Source organism: Triticum dicoccoides, chromosome 7B, assembly GCF_002162155.2.
Source record: "Triticum dicoccoides isolate Atlit2015 ecotype Zavitan chromosome 7B, WEW_v2.0, whole genome shotgun sequence".
In the NCBI taxonomy this organism is placed as follows: domain Eukaryota; kingdom Viridiplantae; phylum Streptophyta; class Magnoliopsida; order Poales; family Poaceae; genus Triticum; species Triticum dicoccoides.
This window is the reverse complement of record NC_041393.1, coordinates 511,319,557-511,327,146: the sequence shown is the minus strand read 5'-3', so window position 1 is coordinate 511,327,146 and position 7,590 is coordinate 511,319,557.

The following is a 7,590-nucleotide window of genomic DNA, read 5'->3' as shown; positions in this document are numbered from 1 at the left end:
CTAAGGATAAAGTTAAAAAGAGGGTTCGTTGTTGGAAGCGTGGTGTTGACACACACGCAGTGAAGGATTGTACAGTTCAGCATTATTGTTACATTTGTGATAAGATTGCACAACCTGTTAGAATAGAGTTCGTAGAGATAGGTGTTTAAACTGTTTTTCTGATTCTATCTCTTCTTCTGTTCTAGTCTTTCTCCTCAAGTCATATATCTTTCGATGTACTTTAGAAGAATCCCAGCGATATTCCAAACCTTGTAAGCCACGGCAATCCTTCTATAAATACACATGCGGCCCGAGCAAAGGGTTTAACGCTTCCTAACAAATCTTACATGGTCATCAGAGCCCTTCCTCTCGTACGTCTAGTTTTCCCAAAAAGATCGATCTAGTTGGTCGAGAGAGAAACCTGAACCTACCCGGAGAGAGGCATCGAGAGAGAGATCATGTCAGGCACCAACGACAGCACCGCTACTTCCACCATCGCCGCCACCAGTAGCGCCCTGATCGGTTCCACCATGAGTTCCCTGACCACCCAAACCACACCATCCACCTATCCATCTTCCTCCACCTTTAGCAGCGCTTCCTCTCTCAGGTCTCCTCCATCTGAGAAGCTTACAAGGACGAACTTCCTTCTCTGGAAGGCCATCGTGCTACCCCAAATAAAGGGAGCACAGATGGAACACTTCCTGGACGCCGCAAGCCCGGCGCCCCCTCCTACCATCACCATCACCAAAGAGGGGAAAGAGGAGCAAGTCTTCAAGTACGCCCGGTCGATCTGGTACGCCCAGCAGCAACAGGTACAAGTATACCTTATGGGGTCTCTGTCACGTGAGATTCTTGCGAAGGTAACTACTCTTCAGACGCCGGCCGAGGTGTGGAGTGCCATCCACGCCTCCTTCGCTGCCCAGACGCAAGCGCAGATCGTCAACACCCGCATCGCCCTCGCCAATCTGCACAAAGGGAACATGGGCATGCCTGAGTATCTGGCGAAGATCAAGGCCTTCGCCGATGAGATTGCCTGCACTGGTGATCCCCTCTCTGAAGGAGAGCTAACTTCCTATGTGCTCAAAGGGCTGGACATCGAGTATAACCCGATGATCTCAGCCCTGGCTGCACGTATCGAGCTGGTGACTGTATAGGAGCTCTATAACCAGTTGCTAAGCTTTGGAGCTCGTATGAATCTGCTACAAGGTAACAATCTCCGTCAGTCATCAGTCAATTCCCTCACACGTGGTCGCGGCACTGGAGGCCGAGGCCGCAGTCACCGCGGTCACCAGGGACGCGGACGCGGCAACGGCAACAACAGCGGGCGTGGGCGCGCCAACAACTCTGACCCACGCTCATCCGGCGCCTCCTACTCCAACACCAGGCCGCGTTGCCAGCTCTGCAAAAAATCAGGGCATGAGGTGAAAGATTGTTGGCACCGCTACGATGAAGACTACGTGCCCGAAGAGCGCCACGTAGTTGCAGCCATCAGGGAGCAAGAAGAAGCCGGGGACACCGTCTGGTATGCTGACTCTGGAGCCACAGATCATGTCACCAGCGAGTTGGAGAAGCTTGCAAGCCGGGAGAGATACTATGGCAATGATCAGATTAACACCGCCGCAAGTGGAGGAGGTATGGACATATGTCACATTGTTCAATCCTCTATTAATTTCCCTAATGCTAGACGTGATCTTCTTCTAAAAGATGTTCTTCATGTTCCTCAAGCCAACAAAAACCTTGCTTCCATGTCTCGTTTGTCCACTGATAATAACATCTTCTTTGAAACTCATCCCAAGTATTTTTTTTCATTAAGGATCGGGCAACGAGGGAGCTCCTCCATCACGGTAGATGCGTCGGTGGTCTATATCCTATCACATCAAGAGCTGTTAGCCGCAAACGTCATCGTCAAGTCTACTCCATCGTCAAGCCGTCCTTAGAGAGGTGGCATCAAAGATTAGGTCATCCTTCATTAAAAATAGTTGATCAAGTAGTGAATAGAGGCAATCTTCAATTGTCTAGTCATGAGAATAAAGAGTCTGTTTGTGATGGTTGCCAATGTGCCAAGAGTCATCAACTCCCCTATCCTAGTTCAAATAGTGTGTCTCATGCTCCGTTGGAACTAATATTCACTGATGTATGGGGTCATGTCAGAGATTCCTTTGGAAGAAAAATATATTATGTTAGCTTCATTGATGATTATAGTAAGTTTACATGGATATACTTACTTAAGTTCAAATCCAAAGTTTTCTCTGTCTTCCAAGAATTCCAAAAACTTGTTGAGCGTCAATTTAATAAGAAAATCATTATAGTCCAGAGTGACTAGGGAGGAGAGTATGAGAAACTCAACTCCTTCTTTCGAAACATAGGTATTGAGCATCATGTTTCGTGTCCGCATGCACACCAACAGAACAGTTCTGCCGAACGCAAACACCGTCACATTGTTGAAGTTGGTCTTTCCCTTCTTGCTCATGCATCTATGCCTCTAAAATATTGGGATGAAGCTTTCATTGCTGCCACCTATCTTATCAATCGTTTGCCTAGTAAAGTTATTGGGAACACAACTCCCTTAGAACGATTGTTTCATCAAAAACCAGATTATAATTCCCTCAAAGTTTTTGGATGTGCATGCTATCCTAATCTTCGTCCATATAATCACCACAAACTAGAGTTTCGCTCCACTCAATGTGTCTTCCTTGGCTATAGCAATCTTCATAAGGGTTACAAGTGTCTAGAAGTTTCAACTGGACGCATCTACATCTCTCGGGATGTGATTTTTGATGAAACTATTTTCCCTTTTGCCAAACTTCATCCAAATGCAGGAGCCCTTCTCCGAGCTGAAATCTCTCTTCTCTCAGATCCTTTGCCACCTACTGATCACCTGGGAGAATTAATAGATCATGATCATGTGCCTAGTCCAGGAGAAAATTCAGAAACTAATGAAAAAATGCAGCTTTTGGCTATGATTTTATGTGTGCATAAGAGGACGAAACCTGCGCTGGATCTGATGCAGATTTGGTGCAGAACTGCCGCGCGCGATCCCAGGTTGATAGCCACGCGCGATCCCAGGCTGACAGCCCTGTCGCTCGGTGCGTAGCGGCGTCCCCCGCGTCTCCTGAAGCGCCAAGTGGTGGTGGGACCAGTCCACCTGCCGATCCTGTGACCAACCGCGGTCCAGGTGTGGACCCAGACGGCGTAGGGCGCAGCCCATCCACACGCGCCACATGGGAGCTGGCGCGCTCCGGGGCCGACAGCCCGACCGGAGTGGACCCCGCCAACAGTGCCATGCGGGATTCCCCTGCTGAGGCACCTGATACGAGGCGGATCTCGCCGGATCCCGTGCCCATCTTAGGTCTGGAGCCCTGCGGCACGGCATTCCAGGGGGATTCGGCGGCTGGATCTTCTGTGGCCGGTTCTGGTGATATAGAAACTACAACAGCCGCCACACATTCACTTGAAAATCCTCAGCGCCATACCAGGTCAAAATCTGGAGTATTCAAGCCTAAAGAATACAAGGACGGTACAGTAAGGTATGATCCTCGCAAGTATGCGTTTCTTACTAGTTCAGGTGAACCTACTCATTTAGCCGAAGCTCTTGCTCACAAAGAATGGAAAGGGGATATGGACAATGAATATCAAGCACTCATGAAAAATAAAACATGGCATCTTGTACCTCCAACAAAGGGAAAGAATTTAATTGATTGCAAGTGGGTTTATAAGATCAAAAGAAAATCTGATGGAAGTATAGATAGATACAAGGCTAGATTGGTTGCAAAAGGATTTAAACAAAGATTTGGAATTGATTATGAGGATACTTTTAGCCCTATTGTCAAGGCAGCTACTATTTGACTTGTATTATCTATTGCTATTTCCAGAGGGTGGAGTTTACGTCAGCTAGACGTCCAGAACGCGTTTCTCCATGGTGTTCTTGAGGAAGAAGTGTTCATGCGGCAACCACCAGGGTATGAAAACAAAAGCACACCTCATTTTGTCTGTAAGTTGGACAAAGCTTTGTATGGCTTAAAACAGGCCCCGAGAGCCTGGTACTCCAGGTTGAGCACTCAGTTACAACAACTTGGTTTTATTCCAAGCAAGGCAGATACCTCATTATTCTTCTATCACAAAGGCAACATCTCTATGTTTGTTCTTGTTTATGTTGATGATATAATTGTTGCTAGTTCCAGTTCAGAGGCCACTACCTGTCTGCTCCGTGATCTTAATGTGGAGTTTGCACTCAAAGATTTGGGTGATCTTCATTATTTTCTTGGTATAGAGGTAAAACAGATCAAGGATGGAATACTTCTTACACAAGAGAAATACACCACAGATATTCTAAAGAGGGTAGGACTGGAACATTGCAAACCAGTGAGTACACCACTTTCCACTTCTGAGAACTTACAGTTGAAGGAGGTGAATTACTTGGACCGAGTGATGCAACAAACTATAGGAGTGTTGTTGGTGCTCTACAATATTTAACGTTGACTAGGCCTGATATTTCATATTCTGTCAACAAAGTGTGTCAGTTTTTGCATGCACCAAGTACAGTTCATTGGACTGCAGTAAAGAGAATTCTGAGGTATCTAAAGTTTACAATGGGACTTGGAATCAAGATTGTTAAATCGCCATCCATGCTAGTTAGTGCATATTCAGATGCTGACTGGGCAGGGTGTCCTAATGATAGAAGGTCAACAGGTGGTTTTTCTGTATTTCTAGGGTCAAACCTCATGTCATGGAGTGCAAGGAAGGAAGCTACTGCATCAAGGTCAAGTAATGAAGCAGAATACAAAGCCCTTGCCAATGCGACTGCCGAAGTTATGTGGATTCAGACTCTTTTATATGAGTTGGGAATCAAGACTCCAGAAGCTGCAAGGTTATGGTTTAACAATATTGGTGCAACTTACCTTTCAGCAAATCATGTATTCCATGCACGTACAAAACACATAGAGGTTGATTTTCATTTTGTGAGAGAAAGAGTAGCACGAAAGCTACTTGACATCAAGTTTATTTCCACAGGAGATCAACTTGCTGATGGCTTCACCAAACCACTTACTACGAGGAGATTGAATGAGTTCAAGTACAATCTAAACCTAGAGAAATTTTCATAGGTTTGGATTGAGGGAGGATGTTAGAATAGAGTTCGTAGAGATAGCTGTTTAAACTGTTTTTCTGATTCTATCTCTTCTTCTGTTCTAGTCTTTCTCCTCAAGTCATATATCTCTCGATGTACTCTGGAAGAATCCTAGCGATATTCCAAACCTTGTAAGCCACGGCAATCCATCTATAAATACACATGCGGCCCGAGCAAAGGGTTTAACACTTCCTAACAAATCTTACACAACCGAAGCCGCGTTGCCCCGTTCTTAAGCTCCCTAAGCTTAATGCTTTTGTTTCCGGAGTGGGAGCGGAGGAGACTTATTTTGCTCAGTTACCGGATTGCATGGTCAAGGAGCACTTGGCACCGACTCAGACCCCCATCGCTTGTGTTCGGGTGAGCGGCTTGATGGTACCTACTACCGTTTGTCGAGGGTCAGCTTGCTAGGAGATGCTCGGTTCAGACCCAGTGGAAGTGGGAGGCTCTCCAGCATGGCGAGGATGCATACCTCGTTAGCTTTCCTTCTTTTGAGGAATTGGACAGGGTCGACGGTATCCAGATGAATGTGCCTTCAGTTAATGCTCAGATCACTATTTCTGCATGGAAGTCCCAGGAGATACCACATAAGTTGGAGCTCAAGCAAGTTTGGCTTCATGTTGAGGATGTTCCTCACACAGTCCGTCACTTTTGGGGTCTCTGGGCAGTTGGCTCCTTAATGGGCAAGACTTTGGATGTTGACCTCATCAGCCTCAGATGTCGTGGGGTAGTTAGTATACTGGTAGTGATGACTAACACTCAGATTTTGTCTAAGGAGAATGATAATGTTGGTCATTTTGTTTCCACGGATGTGCTGGTTGAACTCGAGGGATATGCTTTCACGTTCAGGAGGGAACCGACTGATTTCATACCAGATCTAGATTTTCTCCTATTTATTTGAGAGTTTTTACGGTACCCTATACTGTTGAGAGGGGAGGAACGGTATATTAAAATCTGGCCGCTGGTTTTCTAAGGGTAGGATAGACATAGGTGAGAGTTTTTAGCGACATCGTTGGTCTGCGGATAATAGCGACCGGAAATCAAGACGCTGAGCCTCACCACCATGTCCCATGACTCCTCCATGATCTCCTTGAACCTCCTGTTCCAGACTTCCAGTAGAAGGACGGAGGCACCTCCCCGAGCTGTCGTCCTTGACCACGAGTTTTGCGGCTCCGCCTCGAGCTCGTCTTCTACGTCGCACCCTCCACTGCGTCACCGGCCATCTCGTCGGGTCCATCAAGCCCGTGGCGAGCTGCCGCTTCTCTGCGCCTCCTTTCCTGTTGATTTCATTCACTGTAGTGTCGTCTCCCTCAAGCCGGCGCCCTGTCCGCCATGGACGAGTCCCTTCCTGGTGCTCATCCCACACGCACACACCCATCCATGCGTGCTCGTTCGCGCTCCACGCCCGCTGCAACAGTCGGAGTGCACGCTCCGCAGCGGCGCATCCCCGCAATGAACGCTCCCGCCTCTAGTACGCAAGCATCACCACAGCCTCCACTCGCGTCCCCGCCGTCCACGGTCAGCGCGATCCTAGAGGGCAGGCCGAAACAGCAAGCCGCCATGGTCTTGCCTACCCGGCAGGGACCTCTAGTGGATACGAAGACGTGGAAATACCAGTCACGGGTCAGCGCCTGCGCAACAGGATCCCAGGGGAGCAGCGGTGCCAGCGGTGTGGTGAGTCCTCGAGCGCCTCGCGGCAGGAGGAAAAGGAGGAGGGGGAGGAGAGAGAAGCAGGGGGTTGATGATGACGAAGATAGCCTATAGCTCGACAACCTCCTGATCCACCATAGATGGCGTGCACGCCGGCGGCGGCTGGAACCCGCGGGCGCGGTCGGGAACGAAATGGAAGGGCGGGGGCGGGGTGGACCAGGTCGACATGCAGGGGTGCTGTAATTTTTTCTTCCCAAAATGACCTCAGGACTTGTATACTGGAGGAAGAAAGCGATGCGGTGCAAGCTATACCGCTCGCGGCCGCATTGGCAAATTGGAGCAGTACAGATTGATCGCCGCCGTCAGATATCATGAATGGACGACTAGTATTTGCTGTAGGGTACCATAAAAGAGATCATTTATTTGGAGGCGTAAGGGCGATGACCTACATGACGATAGCACTGGGAAGGATAAAGATGATGAGACGGATACCTCAGAGCATACTACCTCCTCCAACCTACCGTCATCTAGTTTGGCTCTTGCTAGGGATGTTCACATGCAATGATGCAACAAGTGCAACAACGTGGGTATACAAGCATTGACACTTTGAGTGCACAGCATACGGACCCCGTGGTTTTGGCAGCGACTCATTTTAATTCCACGCCATAGACCCCAAGTGTTAGACTGTATATGTATACGTAGGCTTGTTTTTTACGTAGACTTGTGTATACACCTTGTACTTGTACCCTTTGGTACTTATATATAATGAGATAGCCGCACCCCCCAAAGGTGTCGAGCAGTTGCCCCAATATCCTGGTTTAACATGGTATCAGACT